Source organism: Rattus norvegicus, chromosome 3, assembly GCF_036323735.1.
Source record: "Rattus norvegicus strain BN/NHsdMcwi chromosome 3, GRCr8, whole genome shotgun sequence".
In the NCBI taxonomy this organism is placed as follows: Eukaryota; Metazoa; Chordata; class Mammalia; order Rodentia; family Muridae; genus Rattus; species Rattus norvegicus.
Genome location: NC_086021.1, coordinates 108,537,241 through 108,563,318, shown reverse-complemented (window position 1 = coordinate 108,563,318; position 26,078 = coordinate 108,537,241). Strand labels below are relative to the sequence as shown.

The 26,078-nt window shown below is 45.1% G+C and overlaps 1 protein-coding gene across 4 annotated transcripts in view; it reads left to right on the top strand.

Moving 5' to 3' along the window:
• Positions 1-26,078, top strand: part of Prr5l (proline rich 5 like) — a 170,446-nt gene that overhangs the window by 65,234 nt on the left and 79,134 nt on the right. Inside the window, exon 1 of one of the 4 annotated variants that reach the window (XM_039105436.2) lies at positions 22,106-25,278. The exons of 1 other annotated variant lie outside the window; for it this stretch is intronic. The gene's annotated coding sequence lies outside the window, so the exon portion shown is untranslated. 4 annotated transcript variants of the gene reach the window in all.

Genomic DNA, 26,078 nt, shown 5'->3' with positions numbered 1-26,078 from the left:
TAGCTCAGTGGTAGAGCGCTTACCTAGGAAGCGCAAGGCCCTGGGTTCGGTCCCCAGCTCTGAAAAAAAGAACCAAAAAAAAAAAAAAAAAAAAGAGGCAGAGGGGCAGCACAGCACCATCTCTGCTCTGAACTCCGCAGCTGGCTTTTGTCTGTCCTATGTGTGTGGATGCTACAGGCCACACCCAGCTCTCTCCAGCACTCTAGCTCCTGAGTAAAAGTGTGAATCCAAATATCTCTCAGTTCTATTTCCCAGAGTGTTGTAGACTAACAGTCGCCATCACAGCGTCAACACAAAGATGCGTGGGGTAAGAGCACACAACAGCCTTCTGCTCTGAGCTCTGAGATGCTAAGCATGGTCACGCAGCCTCTCCGAGCCACAGAACTCTCATCCATAAGCAGGAGGTGATGGGTAATGCCTGTTGGTTGTGCTACTGTGGAGACGAAGTCACTTGGTACTTGGAAGGCATCAGAACCAGAACTGGCGCCCAGTAGGTGTGGGTGAGGCAGCACAAAAGCTTCTTTAGCGTCTCTACCTCAGACTTGTGCTGCTGGGTGCATGGTGGCCCTGACCTTGAAAAACAACTTCTATTTCTTTTGTGACTTGGGGATCCTTTCAGTATGACTGTGACTCAAGCCGAAATCGAAAAGATAAAACGTTTTTGTCCTTATATTGTGCTGGCCGTTTACCTTCTTTTATTACTGGCTCTCTTTGCCATTTGAACCCTAAAAAAACCCTTTGTACCCAAAGCTTTCTCAACTTGTTTTCCAAACAAAAGATCATCCTGTCTCCCCAGGCCTCCTACCGCTGCCCCCGAGACCCCACTACCATGGGCACATAGTGCAGGAATGGCTGTGACCAGCTAACTTTTAAAGTAATGTTCTTTGCCTTTTTCCTACACAAAGATGAACCACAGCTTCCAAAGAACTTATAAATGGGACAGCAGGTGGGAAGCACACAGATAAATAGGCCTTTAGTGAGGGAAACTGTCAACATTAATGCATACTTACACTAAAGCAGGAAGTGGAAGCCCCTAATTTAATTGGCTTACTTTTGTAAAGGAGAAAGGTCACTAATGATCACACTTTAACTTCAGACACGTGTGTCAATTTCCTATCGGCGTTAACACAGCAGAACATACAGGCAATCAGACAGAATACCGCTTCCAATCATCTCTTAGCTCTCTCTACCTCCTGTCATCTGGTCTACCTCAGTGATGATGGCTTCTTATTTCTGGCTGTTTTCAGCGAATGCCTGGGCACCTTCTTTTCCTCTCCTATCCAAACCAGAGGCATAGGGAAGGCATACTCTTCCTTTGAGAAGGGCCTGGGGACTGGCTGTCCTTCATGCCCCTACTGACCTGCTCCATGCCACCAGCATCCTTGTTGGGTTATGACAGTAGCTTCTCTGGGACTCTCCCTGTCTCTCTGCCTAGCCTTACCTTACCAGCTGAGAGCCCTTGTGAGGCCTCATGGCCCTCTATCCTTCTGAAAGCTGGGTGCCTTTCTTTCTCTAGTCTCATCTTCTAAGTCCTCATGTCTATTGAGCCCCTCTCTGTCTTTCTGAACTTCTGTGGCCCAGCGGGGGACCTTCCATCCCAAGGGCCTGGCACTTGCTTATTTCCCCATCCAGAATATCCGTCCCCTGGATTTTAAATCCCCACCTCCATGTCTTCAGGCAATGCTTTTCAATGAGGCATGCTGGGATTACATGCTAAAAATGACAAATTCCCTCTCCTCACACTCCAGGTCCCCTTCCCCAGAGTACGATTCTCTTTCTCACAATACCAAATGCCTGCCAACACCCGCCTCAGTTTAGTTTCTAGCCTGTCTTCCCACTTGAACACAGACCGAGATTGTTTTAAATAATAATTATATGTAAGGATGATTTGTCTGCATGTATGTATGTGCACCATGTGCATGTCCGGTAACTTTGGAGGCCAGAAGAGAGCATCAGATGCCCTAAAATTGGAGTTTGTGAGCCACCATACAGGTGCTGGGAATCAAACCAGTGTTCTCTGGAAGAGCAGCCAGTTTTCTCAGCGGCTGAGCTATGGCTCCAGCCCCAGACTGGGATTTTTGTTAATTCTGTTGTTTTGTCTGTTTCACTTTATTTGTGCTTTTGTATTCAGGTGCACAGTAGGCACTTGGTAATTATCTCCTGTGGAAATGAGTGCATTTCCGTGTCAGAATGTTCACAGGGTTTGGCTGTGTAGTCTAGGAGGGCATTTTCTTTCATTTAAGATAACAGTGCCTGGGTGATAGGATTAGGGGTAGTCTTAATTCCCATTGTTGACTTTTCTGAATATCTTTAATACGCATACATTTTAATATCAATAGAACCATAAAAGTGTTGTTAAAATGAGCAGAAAATGTCAAAGAAGGTAGGCAGACATGTGTGTTTGCTCTGCAAAGTATTTGAATCAGATCAAATGGGATGACGGCTTTGTAGCAGGTGCACTTGTGCTAGAAGCCTGATTTCCTGTGGCCTGGCTGGATTCCATTTTGCCCTTACCTTGTCTGTATAATGGAGACCATAACAGTAGTTACCCACAGTTTTTCTAGAGACCAGGGACTGTGATGCTGGGAAAACGTTTTGCAACTCCAGGGGCCTGCACAACACTCCACAGACCTACAGAACATCCTCCAGTCACCTCCCACTTCATACTATCACATACCTGGGAGCAAAATCCCACTTTCAGCAAGAGCACATCCAAGGATATGGCAAGTCATTAGGGTAATATCCTCACTTTGGGTCATCTGGCCGTGCCTTAGTCACCGCCTACTGGTTGCTGCTGTAGTTAACTTCAAGGTGTCATAAACACTCCTGTGTCTGTTATTTCCTACACACAGAGGCAGTGAGAGGAATGTGCTAGTTAGAAGTGATACCCTCTCATAGTGAAAGTGAGATACACAGAATGCTGCATGTGCCTATGAGGTGGCGGTGGCAGCACTGCTGCTCTGGCAAGTAGTTAGAAATGAGCTGGCACACGGCAGCAGCCAGGACATGGCTACCATTATGACTCTTACCAGGCAGCGCAAAGGGGCAGGCAATGTGAGGGGCTTCATCAAGGCTAACGTGGTAGGCGTTGTTATGCTTCTGTTTTATAGATACAGAATCTGGGGTTTGGCTTGCTTCTGGGAATGAGCTAGTGCACTGGGGCAACAAGGTTTGAAGTAGGCAGGCTGGCCCCAGAGACCCTGTTTTTCAGCTGTGGAGTTATTAACAGCTTCAAATACCTGACCTATTTTTAAGTAAAAGAGCGTCTGTGTTATTACAATGGCTCTCTCATGATTACAGAAGCCTGGGCATGGACAGCAAGAATTTCAACGAAGGGAGAGCCATTTGACAAGTGCACCATTGACCCTTGAGTGGGCGGTTTCTGCAGAGTGCTGGGATGGCAGCCAGGCTGCAAGGGTTTACAGGAGTCAATGGATGGGAGCATGAGTAGGAAGGCAGTGTATAGATCACTGCTGGGAAATTGGCAATAGCCAATGAGAAACAAATAGAACTACAACAGCAAGAAACCAGACACGAGGTTTGTTTCTTCCCTTTCTTGTGGCGATGGACATATGTTGGGAGTAGGGAAGGGGACTTCTGTCAGGGGGAAGAGGATGCTGTGCTAAAAGGGAGGAAAGGTAACTCAGGTACCTGGGGTAGGACAGTGTTCACATTCACAGAGGGGCTTATCTGTGGTTTGAAGGAGACATTTTACGTTTGTTCGATATGATTTCCAGTAAGTCAAGAGTCAAATATTCTGGGGCCAGTGACTGAATCTTCACTGGTCTGGACCCAAGATACTCCGGAGTATACATTCTCCTGGCTGGTCCGTGATTCATCTGCTAGGTTTGATCTTACTGGTGCTGTCTTACACACATGTGATCTTGGATGGATAAGTCACTTCATGTCTCTGAGCGTGTTTCCACATAGAATGGGCAGATTTGACACCCTTGTCAGTCGCCGCAGTCCCAACTTCAAATGTGGGTAGAAGAGAGTTTACTGCTCCTTAGTGTGGGGTTTTTGGCTTAGTGTGAGAGGCCACAGTGACGTCCCCTGATGCTGGGGAGAGAGGTGGTTTGACAAAAAATTAGCAATCCGTATTGTATTTATTAGTGTGTATGTTTATTAAATTTTGTTGATTTGCTGTCTGAAGTCTAAGGTTGTTGTTCTCAATTATATATCTATCTATATTATATAGATATAAATATATATAATATACATATAATGTACAACACATAGTAATATTTTATATATATATGTATGTATGTATGTATAAATTATATCCTTGGAGCTGGTGAGATGGCTCGGCAAGGAAAGGCACTTTTGGGCACCTGATAACCTAAGCTAGATCCTTGAGTTCCTCACGGTAGAAGAAGAGAACAGATCTCTGCAAAGTATCCTCTCACCACCAGAAGGATGCTGGGCTGTGTGTGCCTCCTTTCTCTAAAAATAAATCTAATAAAAAAGCTTGTTTCTAACTTTATGTCCTTTAATTTTTTTAAATTTTATGTGTCTGAGTGTTTGCCAGCGTGTCTGTATGTGCACCGTGTGCCTTCCTGGTGCTCCCAGGGGACATCAGATCCTCCAGAACTGGAGTGACAGTTGTGAGCCTCCATGTGGATACTAAGAACTAAACCCACGTCCTCTGCAAGAACAAGTGCTCTTAACCACTGAGACCTCTGCAGCCACTTTATCAACCACATCCACATCTCAGGCTCAGAAATCACGACCTACCACGAGCTTCTTACTGCAGAGCAGCACATATGGCCCTTCTTTGCTCACACATGTCTGCCTGTTATGAGTGGGGTTTCTGCTCTCTCTCTCCATGCCAGTTCTCAGGAGGGGGACCCCGGTAATGATCTGTGTCATTAGCCGTCCACTGTCAGCAATATTTAAGGTAGAATTTTCCCTGACTACCAAAGCTATCAAATTCAACTCATCCTAGACTTATGGGATGAGTTTTGGGTTTTTTTTTTTTTTTTAGATTTTCATTTACAGAGCTCTCTCTCTCTCTCTCTCTCTCTCTCTCTCTCTCTCTCTCGCTCTCTCTCAAATGGAGCAATTAAGATACAAAAGCAAAACTGTAAAAAAGGAAGCTCTGAGCCTGTTTTAAGTAAGTTTATGATTCTGTTTTATGTGTGTGTGTTGGGCCCCATTTGTAGATATCCTTGGCTCTGTGTGGCTATAAACAGCCACTGCTACAGATTGGCCATACCTGGCGGAGTGCCTGCTATGGGAAGGAAGGCACCAAACAGGAAAATGGGGAGCTTAGATATCTGTTGTGTTGATCAAAGCCTGTGCCCACAATCAAAACACAGAGCAGGAGCCCGTGACAAGTATCTGATTATCTTGGGTGTAGTCATTTGGAACATAGCTTGAGGGGTGTGGGGGGTGTGGTTACTGGGGACTAAGAGACTGAAGAAGGTAAAAGGTCTTATTATTGGACACTCAGAGAAAAACAATATAGGTTATGCTTATGTATATATGTGTGGGGTGTGTGTGTGTGTATCTATCTATCTATCTATCTATCTATCTATCTATCTATCTATCTATCTATCTATGGCATATGCATGCTATGGCCAGAGGAGGTTGCTCACTGTCTTATTTCTTGAGACAGGGTCTCTCAAGGAACCTGGAGCTAGTCTGGCAGTTGGAAAACTCCAGCAGCCCTCCCACAGCACTGGAGTGGTAGGTACTCAGACAGCAGCATCGATGTTCACATGGGTGCTGAGATCCAAGCTCAGGTCCTCATCTTTGCCCAGCAAGTGCTGACTCATGAAGCAAGTCCAAACTATGCTCTGTCTTCTGGTGTGCATGGTGCCACTCTAAACACTGGTTCACAGTGGTACAGTATGCTCCCCATTCTCTCTCTCTCTCTCTCTCTCTCTCTCTCTCTCTCCCTCTCCCTCTCTCTCTCTCTCTCTCTCTCTCTCTCTGTATGTGTGTGTGTGTCTATCCATCTATCCATCCATCCGTCTGTCTGTCTCTGTGTCTATCTCTTTCTGTCTTTGCCTTCTTTCTTGTCTTTGTCTTTGGAAATGTGAAATCTATCGGTCTTTTCCCCAAGTTGGACATTAAAAAGATTTGCAGAAATATATTTTGGTTTTGAAGAGTGTAATTATATTCTCATAAAAATATTATTTGTGACACTATGGAATGAGTTCTTCCATTATTTTAAGTAAGTTAATAAATTACCACCAAATGATCTTTCTGTATTAGTCCTGCCTGGTGTAGCTGATATATAGATCATGTATTTGTCCCTGGGTTGGATCCTTAGCACCGGATAAACAAATAAGTTTGCTGTTCATGTCAGTTTCTAGTATGCTAAGTAGCAACAAACACAATCTGGAAAAACTAAAGCCTTCAGAAATCATCATGATTTTTAAGGAGTTATTTTTGCTAGAGGAAATAATCCGTCATGAGAATAATCAAGAGGAAATAGCATGATGATATTTGCTCATTTTTGTAGATACAACAACAGAAGCTCTCTCTACCATAACCTTGAACTCAGCAGCCTGTCTGTTGGTGAGAATTAACACACACACACACACACACACACACACACACACACACACACACACACACACGTCTGCTTCATTTTCTCCTCTGTAGACATTTGAGAACAGCAAGTTCTAGAATCTGTGTGGCACTTGGAATTTTCCAAGATGGCAGTGCTGCTGGAGTGACCATCATGGGTTGTCACAAAAGTCAGCTGTCCATTTCCCAAGGGGAATGAACAGGGGATGTCACAGGAGGCAGAGCAGGATGAAGTGACTGCCGAGGTCCTTTTTGTGTCTGGGATAATAGAGTTGCCCCTTACCAAATTCAAAGTCACTGGGCTGAAGTCACGGGAAACAGGTACATAAAGTGGGGGTGCAGAGGCAAGGAGATGTCACTGGCATTCTGTCACCCTGGAAGCCCATGGAGGAGTTACTAAATTTCTGACCCCAGGCATTAGAAGCCACCAGCTCCAGCTTGCAGACAGGGCTTGTTCAAGAAAGGCACAGAGGAGGGCAGGGTGGGAATGGGAATAGCTGATTCTCACTCCTTTACTCTGACTCACTGAAACTGATCCTCCCTTCCCTTTGGGGGCCCCTTTCCTCCACTTTCAGCTCCACAGTTCTAATATGACTTCCTCCCACATGCCTTTTAAAACTTCACCTTGTAAAGGAATGGTAAGGTGCCTGGCTGTTCATGGTCTCACATGTCACTCTGGGAAAAGAAAGAAGGAGGTATTGGGGGGTGGGCAGAGCTGTGATTCGGAGGAACAATCCTTTTAGATGCTGGACAAAAAGAATGGATGTAGTCGGGAAAATCTGTTTTTCTAGCATGTCTCAAGCCATCCCTATGGTTTAAAATCAGTCCTATCCGTCTCCCTCCTCCTCTCCACCCAGATTCCCTTCTGCGTTTCTGTAAAAGGCCAGATGTGTTCACTGTCTTGTCCCAGGCTCTGCTTTGGAAGTGTGAGCTGGAGATGAATTATGATGTGGTGAGGTGAGAGGAGTAGAGACAAAGTGGTAACCTGATGATTGCGACAGGCTTGGGGAGATACTGAAGGGAGAGGGTGTGTGTAGTGCAGGGTTGCCTGGGATGGAAGGGAGAAGGGGACAACACATTTATAGCTCTGTGAGTAAGAGCGTGTGTGTGTGTGTGTGTGTGTGTGTGTGTGTGTGTGTGTGTGTGTGTGTGTATGTGTGTGTGTGTGTGTGTGTGTGTGCGCGCACACACACACTCCCTGGAAACTCAGAGGTCAAGCTTGGATGTTGTTCTGTAGGCACTGCCTGTCATATATTTGGGGACAGGATCTCCCCTTGTCCTTGGACTCTATTGTTAGGCTAAGCTGGCTGGCCAGCAAGCCCCAGGGATCCTCCTGTCTCCACCTCCTCAGTACTCAAGACACAAACCTAAACTTTTCACATGACTTCTGAGGATTAAACTCAGTACCTTGTGCTCATGTTGCAAGAACTTTAACAACTGAGCTATCTCTCTAGCACAAATAAAGGAGTGCTTTTAAGAAAGGGCATGGATAGAGAATAAAGTGTTCCAGGCCCAAGAGATTATTACATAATGTACTTGGGTCTAGTGAGTGGTTTGGTGCTGTAGCTGCCAACACCCACCTATACAGTGCTGCCTTTCCCAACCACCAGACAGATCACATGACCAAGATAAGCAGGGTGAGGAGAAAGAGTGCGTGGAATGAAATTATGGTGTGTCTGGACATTTCTTTGACATGCCAGCAAACAGAAAAGAATTAAAACGTTTGTGGACCAAGATAGGTTTCCTCCAGGTGCCATTAATTGTATTTCTGTTCTGAATCATGTAGCTTATATACAGGGCTTACACGTCACATGCTGGGACTCACATTCAGGCCCCCGTCTCGCTGGATTTCCAGATATTCAGCTCACTACTGCTTTCTGCTCTTGCTGGGGTGGAAGTTTCCCACTGCTTCCTGTGAACTTTGGCCCCTACTGGCAACCAGTTACCGACTCCAGGCTTTTCTGCTTCTCTTTGCCTAGACTTTCTGTTGGAGTTTTGAAAGAGTGAGAGACGTCTCATGCAAAGGAGGGAGAATCTCAGCTCCTAGATCAGCAGCGAGCCCACCTCTGTCAAGTACACTGGACAGAGGGAGTCGGTCCCTTTACAGCCAGCCTTTCCCCACTTTCCGACCCTCGCTGACAACAAAATCTTCTTGCACCAGGTAGATTGGAGGAAACCAACCTCATGCAAACCAAAACCAAAACCACCCAATTGGCTATAAACTTGCAGAAGAGCAATAGGGTCTCATCCGGCCAGGAGCTACATTGAACAGTGTTTGGTTCACCTAGCTATTGGGCTTGTGAACTTCCAGGAGTACAGAGGTCCCCGCTTTCCTTTTGAGACCTTGGTCAGCCACTGCTCTCTGAAGGTTATTTAATCTTGTTTTTTAATGATTTCTTTATTTTCTGTATACCACTGTTCTGTTTTCATGCACACCAGAAGAGGGAATCAAATTCCATTGCAGACAGTTGTGAGCCATCATGTGGTTGCTGAGAATTGAACTCAGGACCTCTCGAAGAAAAGCCGGAGCTCTTAATTGCTGAGCCATCGCTCTAGCCCGGTCATGTTCTTGTTGGTAGTGGGTAGTTCCACAGATTAGAGAGAAAGAATTCTTGCGTTTTCAGTCTCAAAGAGACTTAAGTCTCTGTGAGCCCCAGTTTATTCATTATGAAGTGAGATTAGTTGTAGAAACAACGGTGGCCTCCATGTTGCTTCCTGATGCCAGAAGAATCAAGTGACTGAATATTGGTAATGAGCTTGGAACTCTGCATAGCATACATAATAACCGGTTAATAGAGCTGAAATTAGTACGCTACATATGTTTAGCCTTCCAAGTATAGGTGCTACCTGCTCGATTTTTTTTTTACGAGTGTGTGTGCATGTGTTCGTGTGTGTGCATGCATGCACATATGTGCACATGCACATGATGTCAGAGTTCAGTGCTGCCTGTCTTTATTAATTGCTCGGCTTTATTTCTTTTGATGTATTTGTGTTTGTGGTTATATATATGTGTGCTCATATGGTGTATACACATGTGTGTGCGTGCGTGCCTGCCTGCGTGCCTGCATGCATGTGTGTGTGTGTAGGAGCCAAAGAGTAATGTTAGTTGTCTTCTCAGTTGTTTCTCCACCACGTTCTTTTAAGACACAGATTCTTCTTTCATAGTAGAGCTCACCAACGTGACTAGACGGGCTGACAGTGAGCCCCATGGGTCTGTCTGTCTCTGCTTCCCTGATGCTGGCATAACAGTTGGACATGGTAGCTTTTATGTGAGGGCTAGGGATCTGAACTCAAGGCCTCATGCTTGCATGGCAAACATTTTACCTACTGAACCATCTCTCCACCTCGTTGCCTCTGTCCTTTGCTTCTCTTGACGTCTCTGAAGTTTGAGGTTAAATTGCGTCATTTCAAATCTGGCTCCTCCACTGAATTAGAGGCTAAAGCAACTATTTTCCATGACACACAGAAGGCCTGTAAAGATGTAATTGTGTTTGTTTCTGGGGATAGCTGTGAGAAATGAGCTCTGTGAAGTTCTAGAAGTATGATGCGTGTTAAGTGCTTAATAAATTTTAGCTATCGTCATTATAAGCACAGAGAAAGGGGGTGTCATATACACACACACACAATTTTAATATGCAAGCTACAGTCTGGGTATTTTGAAAGGGGGATTCCTGTAGTCCAAGCTGGCCTCTGGCTCAGTGCGAAACCCAGAATGAGCTTGAACTCCTGGTCCTGCTTCCACCTCCAGAGTGCTGGGATTACAGGCGTGTACCACCACACTTGGTGCAACCTAAAATCTGACCGGAGTGCATTACTGAGCAGGTGAAACCAGCAAAGGGCTTTTGCTCATCCCCACAAGTCCTGGCAGCTTGTCGAGGGGCCAAAGAGTGTAGCTGGTCTGTGCTGGAGGCCTGGTGCTTCTTGCTAGAGGTGTGATGTTGAGCAAGCTGATGTGTGCACAGTTAGCTTCCTTCTTCTCTCTCTTTTCCTCTCTTCCTAACTTTTAAAAAATGATCTCACTGAGCACCTACCTCTGGCTACCCTCCATTGGGCAGTCTCATGTTGTGTGTGTAGCATAGGCCTTGAGGATTCAACAGTTACTGACTGTGGAGGCTCAGAGTAGGGTGACACCAGGGCAGGCATCTAGTATACATTTGGATGTCTTTTCACATCACAGTAGGACTTAGGCTTTCCCAGAAAGACTCTGGTGGGTTCTTAGGAGGAAGCGCCTGAGCAGGACAAGGGGCAAGATTGTTCAAGGTTACTCATTCTGCTTCTGCAGTGGAAAGTGAAGCAGGACTATTTTTTTCCTCTGTAAATTTCTGATACTATCAGCAGACTAGTCATCCAAGAAATTAAAACTCAGAAAGCAGGGGCTACCAAGTAGACTCAATTAAGATCTCTCCTTGATCTTGAACCATCCTCAGCCCTTCACAGAGCACATTTGACTGACAGGATTCTTTTGTCTTGGACAACACTTCCCGGCTGTGCTCTGCAGAGTGAAGCTGTTAAAAGTGTTCCATGCACAGAAATTAAATTGTTGAATGTTCCTTTTTAGAAGACTACCTCTGAGGTCTTAATATACTAATGCATACTGTATGCAGGATCTCTCTCTCTCTCTCTCTCTCTCTCTCTCTCTCTCTCTCTCTCTCTCTGTCTGTCTCTCCTCCTCCCTCCCTCCCTCCCTTCCTCCCTCCTCAATATTTCTCCCTCTCTTCCTCCCTCTCTTCCAGCTCTCTTATAATCTAGGCTGAGCTGCAACTTGCCATGTATATAAGGATGAAATTCTATGCCCACCTTCCTGGTTCTAGGATTACAGAGGCGCACCAACACACTGGGTTTGTTCAGTGCTAGGGATTGAACCCAGGCTTCACATATGCTAGACAAGCACTGCACCAACTGTGTTACATCAGCAGCTGGATTCACGATTTCTGAGAATCATTTATGTATCTTATTCCAGTAACAGTGGCAAAATCTTGCAGTATGACCCTTTCTCAGAAACAGATATCTAAGAGAGCTCTCTAGACTTCCTTGGTGAAAGGGTGTGAAATACTGTTTCGGGTGGCCCAAGTGCAATCCCCAGGAGGAAATGTTGAGTGAGGAGCTGGTCTGGGTTCCTGCTAGGACAGAAGACTACTCGCTCATGTTGAGAATAAACAGAGAACTCTTTGTGCAGCGGCTGTGTACCATGCCTGGCATGGCTCCCTTTGACTGAGCTGGACACGATAACACAGGCAGACCCAGTTGGTTCTTGGGGACAACAACATGTTTGCTTTGATAGCTTTCATTTTCTGTTCTTCACAATTCCCCTCATTCCCTACATCTGTCCGAATGGATGCATCGGGTGAGAACACTTCTTTTTCCCAAGAAGTTCTACAACTGCCTCTCCTGAACTTGCAAAGCAAAGAAAATGGAAATTGGGAAAGACTGGGCAACAGTAAATAGAATAATGTAATTTTTTGACTATTTCTGTTTCCATTAGTCTGTGAGAGCTTGGGAAAGGTCTCAACCATTTCTTTAAGACCTTAAGGTGATTTTCTGTGTAATGGGAATAACACAGCAGCTGTTTCACAGCTTGGCCATGGGGCAAGGCTCCTCTAGCAAAGTCTCTCAACAGGGTGGGCATGTTGCATGTGCCTAACTAGTACCAACTATACTCGTTACATACAGTTTCATAGTTGTGTGTATGTGGAATAAAGGGGAGAGGAGTGGAGGGACAGAAGAGGGAAGGGAGAAAAGGAGGGGCAGAGACATATAGAGAATATATTACACACAGAGTATACAAGAAATTGTCTTCTTAAAGAAACATTAGACCAAAGAAAAATCCATGCATTTCCTATTAAACAACATCTTTTACCTGAAGAGAGAACTTATGAGTCAGACATGGTAGCAAATGTCTTTAATCTCAGCTCTTGGGAGGCAGAGGCAGGTGGTCTACAGAGTGAATTCCAGCATAGCCAGGGCTTCAAAGAGAAGCCCTGTCTCAAGAAAAATAAAAGACATAACTTATCAATGGAGTTCTGGGCAAAGTCCTAGAAGAATCTGCACTACAGGTTCTGTGTTCATTAATGATCTAGTTTCAGTTTGAGTCTGTGGAGAACTTAATCCCATAGTTGTACTTTGTATCAGATGAGGCTAGCATACTAAATGGTGCTATAGGATATTGTATGGGCTTTGATATTAAAGAAAGAGGCCTAAAAAGTTTTAATACTGAAGAAAGTGGATCAGATCACCTTCAAGGAGTGTGTGTGTGTGTGTGTGCGTGTGTGCGCGTGTCTGTGTCTCTGTGTGGCATGGTATGTGTGTGCATGAATGTGTGTGTGTGTGTGTGTGTGTGTGTGTGTGTGTAAAGGCTTGAAGTTCACATTGGGTATCTTCTTTAGTCTCTATTTTGAGGTAAAGTCTCTCTCTCTCTTTTTTAATCCTAGACTTTTTTTTTTAATTTAAATTATTTTATTTATTTACATTCCAGTTGTTGACCACCCTCAGTCCCCTTCCACAGTTCCCCATCCCATTCCTCCTCTCCCTTGCTCTCCCCACACCAGGCCTTCTCCGTCCCTGGAACCTCAAGTCTCTCAAGGGTTAAGTGCATCTTCTCCCACTGAGGCCAGACCAGGTAGACCTTGGCTACATCTGTACCAGGGCCTCAGACCAGCCTGTGTATGCTTCTGGTTGTTAAAGAGGACTCACCTCATGGGATCCATCTCATGAGGCAAGATCTCTTGATGAACCTACAGCACCCTGATTTCTGCTAGTGTAGAAGTGGGGATCACTCGTTTTTTGCCTCTAGAGTGCTAGGACTGACTTTTATGTGGGTTTAGGGGATCCACAGCAAGTGCCTTATCTACTGAGCCATCTCCCCAGTCTCCTTAAGGGAGTTTTGATCAGGCTTCTGACTCACTTAGATGAAACCTTCTGGCCAGAGTTCTACCTCAGGAGCCACAGAACCCTTTTCTCTCTTTTCTTTTTGCTTTCTTCCTCCTTTGTGCTCCTTTTCCCATCAAAACAGGGATGGGCGAACATGAACACGCTCTTGTTTGGTTCAACTGCTTTGTCTGTAATAATGCTCAGATCATTATCTTACCTCATTATTCATGCTATGGTTACATGAGCTTTGGAATTGGGGAAGATACGAATGCCTTGATTTACTTTGATGATGACTGTTTTATGAGACAAAGATGTATTATGTACCCCTGGCTAGCCTAGTCACTATGTAGACCAGGGTAGCCTCAAAGCCACAAAGATGTACCCGCCTCTGCCTCCCAAGTACTTAGATGAAAGGCATACACCACCACACCATATATATATATATGTATATATATATATATATATATATGTATATATACCTATATATATGTATATATGTATGTATATATATATATGTATGTATATTCTTGGCTGACTTCTTAGAGTCTCCTTAAACTTCATTATTATTCAGAAGCACAACATTTTGCAGCAATTGTGAAGGAAAGCCAGAATAAGCATGTGTTAGACTGTCCCATGAAGGAACTGGGATGATTTACCAAGGGAAACCAACACGGACAATAAACTCAAAAAGTTTTCTTATTTGGGGCCAGGGATGTAGCTCCGATGGCAGATTGCTTGACTAGCAGGTATGAAGCCCTGGGTCTGATGATCTCCGGCACACCTAAAACGGAAAATATCTGTAATGCTGAGGAGGTAAAGGCTGGAAGATGAGGAGTCTGAGTCATCCTTAGCTTCATAATGAGTTGGAGACTCGTCTCAAAGTTCTTTTCTTACTTAGAATGTCATATCTAAGATTTGCTCTTAAAAATATAATGCTGTGTGTTAAGCACCATTGCAAACATTCCACACATGTCTGGTAAGCTTCACTGGGGCATCACTAAAGCTGAAAGCTATCAGCTACAACTCAGGCCCCAGTGGAGTTAGAATGTTATAATTCTTCCTGGGAAGATGGGATGTGGTGGTTAGAGTGCGAGAGTCCACAGGAAGTGACAAGGCCAGGGCTGACCGTGAGAGTAACAGTGTCTGTAGAGTAGAGGGCAAGGTCATTGGAAAACAAGGATCTGATCTGCCAGGGCTTCACAGAGATTCTTTCTATGGATATAAAAATTATCAACACGTGTGTCATGAGCCATTGCTAGGAGAGTGACCATGAGCCAGGAGTGAAAGCTTAGAGGAAAGATGGGGCTGACCCTGGAGTCAGCAGTGACCACAGAAAGAAGAGACCATGAACAGAATGGCCTGACGATGTTGTGTCCCTTCTGAGGGAAAGATTGTGTTCTGGCAGGGACGTGAATAACAAGGAAAACAAACATTCTGACTTCCAGCCCAGCAGTTCGAGGAACACTGGAGAGCAACCAATACTGTTCGGAGGGTTTGTGGGGGAACAAGGAACAGCCAGCATTCCAATCAGGACTGTCATTCTCCAGGTCATTCCAAGACCCAAGGTTTTCCCCAGGACCCTGCCAGAGCTCCAGGAGATAACACTACTTTCATATAAATCCTGCAGTATTGTTTACCTTCTTTACTGCAATAATTTTCCAAATGTGCAATATTCTGGAGGCAATGTGTAAGTGTCAATACAAAAGGCTGAATACAAAGCTGGGTGGTGGTGGAGCAGTCTGTAATCCCAGCACTCAGGAGGCAGAGGCAGGTGGATCTCTGAGCTCCAGGCTAGCCTGGTCTATAGGGTGAGGTCCAGGGCAGCTAAGGCTAGGCTGAATGCAGAAATAGCAGAATCCTACTGTCCTCTATTAAACTGGATAGAAAAGAGTCTCTTAGAGATGCAAGTTTCTCCCTCCCAGTATGTTATCATTCTGAACAATCTTATCTTTCATAAAATACATGGTGATCAACTTATATTAAACTTTTCTTTTTAACTTGTAATTTTGGACACAGAAAGTATGGACAGATAAATAGGCAAATAAAGCTCTTTAGGATCCTGAATCACTTTTTAAAAAAATGATTTATTTATTTTACTTATTGAGTGCACTCTAGCTGTCTTCAGACACACCAAAAGAGGGCATCAAACCCCATTACAGATGGTTGTGAGCCACCATGTGGTTGCTGGGAATTGAACTCAGGACCTCTCGAAGAGCATTCAGTGCTCTTAACCACTGAGCCATCTCTCCAGCCCACTTCTTAAAATGATTAAAAGTGTCCTGAGATCAAAATATTAGATGGTCCTAAGTTTAGGCATAAAGGCTGATAAGAAACTGGAGTTTCTAGAACTTTGCTGGTGATGAACCATTGGACCCAGAGAACAGGGCAGAAGGCTCTTGAGAACATGGCAGGGCTGGGGAATGGGTCAGAAAAGGGGAAAGAACCAACAAGTTGGTGGTATCGTTCAAGGGATCAGGAGACCCTGACTTGGCTTTATTGCTTGTGCAATAAGGGAGAAAGGGAGAAAGTCCATAAGTGGTCAAGAGTTGCAAGGGTGGCCATGGGACAAGGGACACATGACATGGTAGATAGATTTTGCTGGGGGCTGGTGGGATCAACCAAGAGAGGTCAATTATTTTAAACCATGTGCGGTCTCAAGTTTCTGTTTTTGATGTGGTTGGTTGGTTGGTTGGTTGGTTGGTTGGTTGGTTGGTTGGTTTGTGACAAGACTATAGTACAGGCTGGCCTGAAACTTAATATCCTGCTATTGCTGTCTCAACTTCCCTGGGGTTAAGAACATGTACTACCACACCTGACACCTTGATTTTTTAAATTGTATTTATTTATTCTCTTTCTCTCTCCCTCTCCCCCTCCCTCTCTCTCTGTGAGTGTGTGTATGTGTATGTGTATGTGTATGTGTATGTGTATGTGTATGTGTATGTGTATGTCTGTCTTTGTCTTTCCAACTCTGTGTCTATGTGTCTTCTCTCTCTCTGACTCTCTCTCTCTCTCTCTCTCTCTCTCTCTCTCTCTCTCTCTCTCTGTATGTCTGTCCGTCTCTGTCTTTTTGACTCACTTTCTCTGTGTCTCTCTGTATCTCTCTGTCTCTGTCTCTCTGTCTGTGTGCGTGCATGTGAAGGTCAGAGAGTACTTCTCAAGTATTGATCTTTGCTTATACTATGTGGGTCCCAGGGATCCAACTCGGGTCATCAGGCTTGGAGGCAAAGAAGGGCCCTAAACCACTGAGCCATCTCACCAGCTCCACAAACAGAATTTGAGTCTTAATTCTTTAAGACTAAAATTTTTAAAATATGTATATGTGTGTGTGGGGTGGATGTTATCTGTGTATATACATTATTTGTGTGTGTTAATGAAGGCATAAACATGCTATGGCACACATGTGGAGGTTAGAAGACAACCTTGGATCTCAGTCTCACTTTCCACATTGTTTGAGACCAAGGCTTCGTCCTCTTTTTCACTGCCGAGTTCAATCAGGGTAGCTGGTCTGAGAGCTGGGGATTCCTTATCTTTTATCTGTGCCCAAGAATACTGTGATCACAGATGCTCGTGCTTGGCCTCCAGCTTTTATGTAGTGTTGGGGATTCAGACTAGGGCAAACATTTTACTACACTGAGCCTTCTTCCCATTCTCTAGCTTCCATTAATTTATTATTATTATTGTCATTTTATTATTAAAGATGTGCTAATTTTATTTTGTGTGTTTGATTATTTTGCCTGCACATGTTTGTGCACAATACCTGGTATCTGCAGAGGTCAGAAGGAGGTGTTGATCACATGGTACTTCGAGTTCCTGATAGTTGTGTGCCATCGTGGGGATGGTGAAAATTGAACCTGGGTCTCTAGCAAAACCAAGTGCTGAGCCATTTCTCCAGAACGGCTAACTTGCATTCTTAAAAGTCAGCCTGGTTGTCATATCTCATCTTCTCTTGTGTTAGTGTCTAAATGCCATTTCCAACCCCCCTAAAACAAGTTATGGGACTATCCACCTTTATACTGGAGTCAGAAGCATGGTTGTTTTTGGCAAAGGCGCCTCTAAATACCTTCTGTGATAGTTGAGGAAGATTCTTTCCAGATGAACTTTAGTATTTATTTGGAATGTTCCCCATTGGCCCATTCTTAATGGATAGTTGTGTGCTGACTTGTACTGTACCCCAGCATTTCCACTGTCTATGAGCACTTGCCTTTCCTCATATACTCAACACACCAGACAGTCCTGCATCATTAATGCTATAATAGACTCCAGGTCAGCAGTGTTTGATTCTAAGCATCCCCATTGATTTCTTCCTAGGTTTACCTTAGCCACATCCTGAGAGACACTATTGATGACCTCTGCTCTTCTTCTAGCTTATCTTGTCACATGGTGAGATCTTTCTGGGAACTGAACTCAATCCTGCAGAAGAGGAGTAAGCACCCTTACCTGCTGGATCTTATCTCTACCCAGTTGAGAATTTCCTTTTTTAAAAAAAATAAAGAAAAAAGTACTGCTTGGCATGGTGGCATATGCCTTTAATCCAGCATTCAGGAGGCTAAGGCTGGGGGATTTCAGTGAGTTTGAGGTCAGCCCGGTCTATATATCAAGTTCCAGGATGGCTAGGGCTATATTGACCTTGTCTTTAATAAATAAGATTTATAATTTTGATTTTATGTACACACACACACACACACACACACACACACACACACACACACACACACATGCTTGTTAGTAACTGATGCCCAGAAAGGTCAAAAGAGGGCATCCTGGAACTGGAAGTACAGATGCTTGTGTGTCAAAAGGGTGCTGGGAACTGAATCCAGGTCGTCTATAAGAGCAGCCAGTGTTCTTCACAGTCAAGCCATGTCTTAGTTAAGGTTTCTGTTGTTGGGAGAGACACCGTGAACTTATAAAAGAAAGCATTTGATCGGAGCTGGTTTATAGTTTCAGATGTCCACTATCATCATAATCACAAACATGGCAGTTGATAGCCAGACATGGTGCTGGAGAAGGAGCTAAGAGTTCTACACCCTGATACACATGTAGCAGAAAAAGACTGAAGCAGACTTACTCCAGCAAAACCACACCTTTTAATAGTGCCACCCCCTATGAACCTCTGGAAGCCATTTTTATTCAAACTATCACAAGCTGTGTCTCCAGTCCCCGTGAGATAGTGAGATTTTTTTTAAAAAGATTTATTTATTTTATTTATATGAGTACACTGTAGCTGTTTTCAGACACCAGAAGAGGACATAGGATCCCATTACAGATGGCTGTGAGCCACCATGTGGTTGCTGGGAATTGAACTCAGGACCTCTGGAAGAGCAGTCAGTGCTTTTACGTGCTGAGCCATCTCTCCAGCCCCAGTGAGATCTTTCTAATGCAGGATGAGAGAACACGTATGTTGTGTTATCTCAGGAAAAGCCTTGTCAGATTAACACATGGACAGACATTGCTTGGCCTATAGCTCTCTACCTGTGTCAGTCGGCTTTGAGACACCATAGTATACACCCAGGACAATCAGTTTATGATGTTAGGGCTGCTTTGGCTCATGGTTTTGTTGGTCAGTCTGGTTGTGTGAAGAGAGATAAAAGTGACAAATGTTCTCTTCAAGGGCACATTCTCTGTGGCCCATCACCCTCTACCTTACCCATTCTCTTTATAGCACCACACTGAGATTCAAGATTTTACCAACTAATCCTTTGCAAGACACTCAGGGCCCAAACTACAGCATTACTGGTCATAAAACCATTCTGTGATTTCCAGTGTTGACTGGTGACCAATAGGTCCTATGTGATGTGACTTTGATTTTGTTCCAGCAGCTACTCTTTCTCTTCTCCACGTATTTGTTATGTTTCAGACATGTGTATGTTCTTGCATGTCTCTCAACTTCCCAATTTTCTCCTGACTCAGGGCATCTATGCTCTGCAGCTCTTCACATTTGTCTCACTCCAGGTATCTGAGAGGTCATCCCAGCAAATGAAGCACTTTCTCTTGCCTTGTTACTAGTGCCCTGTTCTCTCCTTTTCACAAAGCGCACCAGCAGCTAAACTTCACAGTCTGAATATGTAATATCTCCCACAGTTTAATGTATTTGTACATTTGATCTCCCAACTGGTGGTCCTACCTTGGGAAGTTGCAGAACTGTTGAGGAGAAAAACATGGCTAGTCAAAGTGGCTTCCTCTAGGAAAGACTTTAAGGATTCAGCTCAGCCTTGCCTCTAGAGCAGCTCTCTGCCTCCTGATCAACCAATGTGTGAGAAGCCTCTGCTGCTCCAGCCAGCACACCTCACCTCTCCCCATGAGGGTCTGATATCCCTGAAACAGCAAGCCAAAATAAATCCTTTCTCCCTCCAGTTGTTGTGCTGTCTACCACAGCTAGGAGAAAACGTAACTAATAGAAAAGTGATGCCCTTATTGTATGTTTGCTTGTCTCCTGCTGCTGGAGGGTAAGGACTATGGCTTTTTGTTCATATGTGCACCTACTTAATGCAAATTAATAACCAGACAATGTGTTGGCCAACCAACAGTGTTGAGACTGTGCAAAGGGATAACTGAAATCTTTGACCAAGGAACTGATCATGTTGGATCTCCAACCTGCTCTCCATCTGTAATATCTACTTTTTCAAAGTATTCCCAGGTTTAATTAATTACCAGGTGCCTTAGATGAGAACATGAGCTCTCCTCAATACCAAAAGGGAAAAAAAAAGAAGTTAAAAACCAATGAAGAAATTCTCTGTTGCTATTAAGAAAAGGATTAGAAGGGGATTTTTGTTGTTTGTATCATCTAAGCTCTCCCTGCTTCTCCCCCAAACACACTTCAAGATACGGAGTTTTCTGTTGGCTGTTGGCAGGATGAAATAGAGTCTATGTGCTAAACCTTCCCTCTGTACCAAAGGTCGATGCTTTTATACCTTGCAATCGAGTCAGACGCACATTTCTCAAATGGCCCGGCTTTTATGGCCTGTGAGTGCTGACGATGTCTACATGCTTACACTAGCTCTATAGCCAGGTTGGTACTTATCATGAATAACCACATTAACTTACTTTATGACTGGAGCTTTGCAGCTTGAAAATGATGTTCCAGCGTGCACGCGGCTCAGAGACCTACCTGTGTTCTTATAACCTCTGTGCCAAAGGATCCAGGAATTTTAGAGTCTCCTTCCTCTATATAAAAAGAAAATGGAGGGAGGCTGGGGAGCGTAGTCTATAAAGCACTTGTCTGAGGGATCAGAGTGCGTGTAAAAAGCTGGATTCGGGCAGTCTGTGCCTGAAATGTCAGTACTGTGATACAAGGGACAGGAAGATCCATCTCTAATGCTCACTGCCAGTCACCCCAGTTGAAGGGCTGAGCTGAAGGGTTCAGTGAAGGGGGTTTGACTGAAAGTGGGCTCCATAGGCCTATAGGGAATGTCACTTAGAGTTGACCCATAGGTCAGCTCTCAGCTACCTCTGTAGCACCATGTCTTCCCACCATGACGATACGGATTGAATCTGTGAACTGGAAACCAGCCCCAGGTCAATGTTTTCCTTTTTTTTTTTTAGTTGAGAATAGAGTTTATTATTCAGGGAATGGGGAGGGGAGTTAAGAGGGTAGTAGAGGCAGAGAGAGAGAGAGAGAGAGAGAGAGAGAGAGAGAGAGAGAGGCTGGCCATGAGCATGTGGAGAGAAGGGGGGAAGGGAATGGGGAAAGAGAGGACAAAGGGGGAAGAGGGTAAGTGCAAGAGAGCAAGAGAGGAGCACAAGGGAGCAAGAGGGCCAATGTTTTCCTTGATAAGAGTTGCCATGGTCATGGGGTCCCTTCATAGCAATAAAACCCTAGCTGAGACAGTGAGAGACCCCATCTCAAAAAATAGGGTGGGGAGCCATTAAATAAGGTGCCCAACATTGGCCTCTGGCCTCCACACCCATGTGCATACATGTGCGAGGCTCCTTCCCTCACATGCAAACACACAAACACATACACAAAGGAGGCAAGACACGATTTGGGGAAGGGCGCTATGCCTTTGTCACTGGAATATCTGCCTGACGGGTACGAGATATCAAGGACGCTGCTGTATGGAAGGTGGTGCAAGTTGAAGAGCAGACCTATATCACCTAAACTGGAGACACCATGTCACTCCTGTTGGATTCCAAGTTCACAAGGCATTGGGTAGTTTAGTTCTGTCAGCTGGAGTGGTTCTTGCTTGGCTCAGAAATGAAAGCAGTTAATAAAAGAAGAGGAAGGGCCTGCATTAACTTCATAGAGGCCCTGCTCTGTTCTTTCTCTCTTGTGGATGGTGTTGGACCACTCAACTGACTAGTCTGATTGGGGCTCTTCTAGGGTGGGAATGACAGATTGGGTTGGGTGGCAGGGGTTGCCACGAGAGTGAGGGAGGAGCAGAACAGCAGGCCTCTGGACCTGAAGGTAGTTTGGGTACATAGGGGCCGCCCTGTAAAGACCTTTGCTTCTCTATGCCCTCCCCGCCCACTTGTCAGTCTCCTCTGTAGCAGCCTTTACCTTAGTAATGCTCAGATGATGTCACGCCAAGTAAAATGTTGTCTGAAAACAGTGAGCTCTCTTGCTGGGAAGAAATATTTGAAGCCCATGATACTCTGTTGCATAATAGCTGTGTGCTCAGAGCTCTGGCCCCTCCTAGCACAGGCAGGCATCCCTTTCAAGCTGCAGTGAGAGGTGGGGGTGGGAGTGGGAGTGGGGGAAGGAGTATTGGTAAAACAGGCCAGGAACCAGAGAAGCAGGGAGTGGCTGGGACGTGGCAAACTGAAAACTGCGTGTCCTCTCCAAGGACATGCAGCATTGCAGAGCCGGGCATGTGGTCCTTCAGGCCTACAGTAAGGCTCATACCACTGCTCCAGGGTCCTCCATGCCAGGCTGGGAGTCTCTGTTTTCAACATGAAGTTTTCTGATTCAAGAACATGGAACAGCATGAAGGGCAAAGAATATGCATCTAACTAGTCCAGCTGCAGACAAGTGCTTTTACTTTCTCCTCCTCATCCCCTTCCGCCTTCCGCCTCCTCTCTCTCTTTCTCTCTCTACTCCTAGTCCTGAAAATGGAACGTGATTTACTCAATACATTTTGGGACAGAGCGTGCCAAAGGACAAATCTACGGCTTGACTTGGCAAGTCAGGTTTCCCACTCTCAGTCATAAAAGGGCTGCCTAAGAGTTACCCGTTTTTCTGAAGCCTGGTTTGGGCCAAGTTCCATTTCAGAGACTGGACACTGCGAGGTCTACAGGAGCACGCAAAGAACTAGGAAGCATTCTCCGCCCCGGGAGTGAATGTTTAAATGGCATGACCCGTGTTGAATGCTTCTGGACAGGATCGATTCTTGGGAAGAAGAAACAGTGCTCACTGGACAGTTTTGTTTGCTTTTGAATTTGCAAAGTGACAAGCCTGTGAGACTAGCGTTTGAGAAGTCCTGACTTACACCAAAACACTGCTTCTGGTTTGAAGAAGATTCTGTTTACAACACTAAATCGGGTGTGGTGGTGATAACCTAGAATTCCAGAACTCAGGAGGTAGAGGAAGGGGAATCTGGAGTCCAATGTCATCCTGGGCTATTGGATTCCAGCCTGGACTTTTAGAGCCGTATCTCAACAGGCAAGCAAGCAAACAAACAAACAAAATTAAATCAGCAAAATTTGAAGTTAAAGCCTCTTTAAAGTTTGCTCCCAATGTTTGGATACTTCCCCTTGCCCCCTCCCTTTCTCCTTCTCCAAGATACTTCCTAGAGAAGTACTTCTTCCACAGGGAAGAACCACTCCTCTCTTCCTTGGACAAGTTGAGTAGTTAATTTCTCTCTTATTGCACAGTGCCCTGCTCACCATAGGCAGACAGCATAGAATGAATTTAGTTAATGAATGTATTCTTAAAGTCTATACCGTTGACGTACTATGTGCCTGGCAGAACCATAGTAACTTGGACAAAATCAGTGATTTCACAAAAGGATTGGCTTTTAGATGGCTCTATGTGTAGGTAGATGCGAGGGGAGAGAGTAAATCTAGAAAAATTAATTTATGTAACATGTAATAGTATCACAAGGTAATGGGGGGCTAAAGGGAAAAGGAGTGTAGTGAAGGGTGACTGGAGGAAGGAATGAACTGCAATTTTATTTTATTTTCAGACAGAATTTCCTTGCACAGCCAAGGCTGACCTGGAACTTCGGATTCTCTGATACTGCATTCAGGTGCTGTGCTTACAGGCAGACAGAATAAAGTAGGTCTCCTTGAACAAAGAACTGTAGGGGAGGAGCCCTAGCAAGGGAGATGCCTGGGCTTAAGGCTATCCTTCCCCTACTGCAGGGATATCAGCAATGACAGTATTCTGTCTTTGTGAGATCCTGTGAGATTCTGTGTGCTTCCTCAATATGAATGCCTTAAGTCTTTATTAATGACCCCAGATAACTATTGTATTTACTCACTACAAGTGAGTAAACTGAGGCTTAGCAAATCTTCAGGAATTGGATACCCTGAGGTTAGGGAGGGGGCGCTGTATATACCCTGCCTTGTAGGACTTTTGGGCTTCTTTCTCTTTCTCCTCCTTTTCTTTCTCTTCCTCCTGAGATCTCTCTATGTAGCCTCAGCAGTCCTGAAATTTGAATGTAGAGAGCAGGCTGACCTTGAACTTGCAGCAGTCCACCTCCCTCAGTGCTGGACTCAAAGACCTGTGCCACCACGTTGGCTAGGCCAGCTTTCACTTCCTGATCACTGCTGGCACCCCCAAGCTTTCTGTGCCCCCAAGCTGTACTGTGCCCCCTCCCCAGCTATAGAAGGGATTCTTAGGGTGAGGTTTCAGGGCTTTCTGCAATCCTGGGTATCCTTTTGAGAATCCTTTAGATTTCTCTATTATCCCTGGACAGCTGAGGGGCTCAGAAGCTCATCTACACCCCACACTCACACTTTAACACCAAAGTGTCATAGAGTTACACTGACAAAACCAAACTTAGTTATAACCAGAAAAGGGTAATATACCTTTTCCTTCATCAAATGTCACTGTGGTTTCAAAGTTTACATGTTGACATGAGGTGGGACAGTGCTTTAAAAGTAGTTCCTGTTCAGCCATGGGGTAAAATTAGGCAAGCAGGGAGTCCTGCAAATAGCTGCATAAAACGAAAGTTTGTTTTGTTGTTGTTGTTGTTGTTGTTGAGTTTTGTTTGCTTGTTTGTTTGTTTGTTTTGAGACTGGGTCTCATAGAACCTAGGATGAAATTGAACTCATTGTGTAGAGCATGACGCCCTAAACTCTTGGTCTTCCTGCTTCTACCTCCAAAGTGCTACAGTGATTCTAAACCTTCCTAAGGCTGCGACCCTTTAATACAGATCTTCATGTTGTGATGACTCCCAACCATAAAATTATTTTGTCACTACTTCTTAACTGTAATTCTGATACTGTTATGTATTGTTTATCAATCTAATAAACAAGATATCTAATATGTGACCCCCACAGGGTCTCGACCCACAGGTTAAAATCCGCTGTGCTAGGACCGTGATTGCTCCACCAACCAGCTCAAATTCTTAGCACCTACAAATTTCCAAAACAATTTTACAGTTTTTGTAACATTTCGAATTGGTTGGTTTTCTGTGGTTTCAGTTCTGAAGATATGTTGTGTTCGTGAAAACTTCGCTCGGAAATTGAACCCCGGATCCTTAAATTCATTTCGCTACGCTAATGAAGACGCAAACAAGTGTGGAATCGGTTTGAGGACCTATCTTTAAAACGCATTCGCGCGTGCGCGCCCCCAAGCAGCAACAAAAAACTCTCCCAGCCTCAGAAATGTGCTGCAGAACTCCAGTCCTTTTTTATCTGGTCGCACGTACACCTCTGGACTCCAGGAGGAGGGTTTAGCGGTGGGAGACCAATCTCCTCTTGGCTTAATGAAAGGTAGTGCAGACTTCCCTTGATTTGCAGCATCCTCCCCTGCTTTTTAGGACCACGAGCTTGGATTTCCTGAAATTGTTGAAGTGGATTTAAGCGCAGGTCTTCCGTCTCCTCTTGTTGTTGGAGAGGAGGCGTAGGATGGGGTGAAGCGAAGCGGGGGCGTTGGAGAGAAACCACAGCGATGTGCACCGGACAGGAAAAGTGGGAGGAGGAGGGGGAGGAGGAGAGGAGGCGGCCGTAAGTTGAGAGAGGAGGGAAACAGTCACCAGCCTGAGAGCTACGCTGAAGAGAAACCTGAGCAGGACACGACCCAGCGGAGGGCAGAGGTGGGAGAGGACCTCGGGAGGGCGAGCGAGGCAAGAACAATCCAAAATCGCTGGTTTCTCTCCAGCGAGAAAACTTTCCTTGGGACGACGGAAACTTTTTTCCTGCGCGCGCAGAGTCTGGGACAGAGGCGAGCGGCGGGTGTACGCGGCTCCGCTCCTGTGACTCACGCCCGGGACCCCAAGGGGGTGAGTGGGGAAGTCCCTGGAGGGCCTGGAGTCATCCTTCTGCAACTCCTCAGACTCGGAAAATAACTCTCCTGGCGTGATCTGGGGGTGGGAGTGGGAGCACCGGAGACAGCGAGACTGAGGGGAGACTCCGCGTGGTTAAGGAACCTCCGCATCGGATGCTGTAGGCGGGGAGGTAGACTACCAAGAGGTGGGTAAGGGAAAGGGCAGGCCGCCCTGAACGTAATGGGTCACGGTAGGCGAGTAAGCGCTGTGAAAGTTTTTTTTTTGGGGGGGGGGGGATCCTGCGGA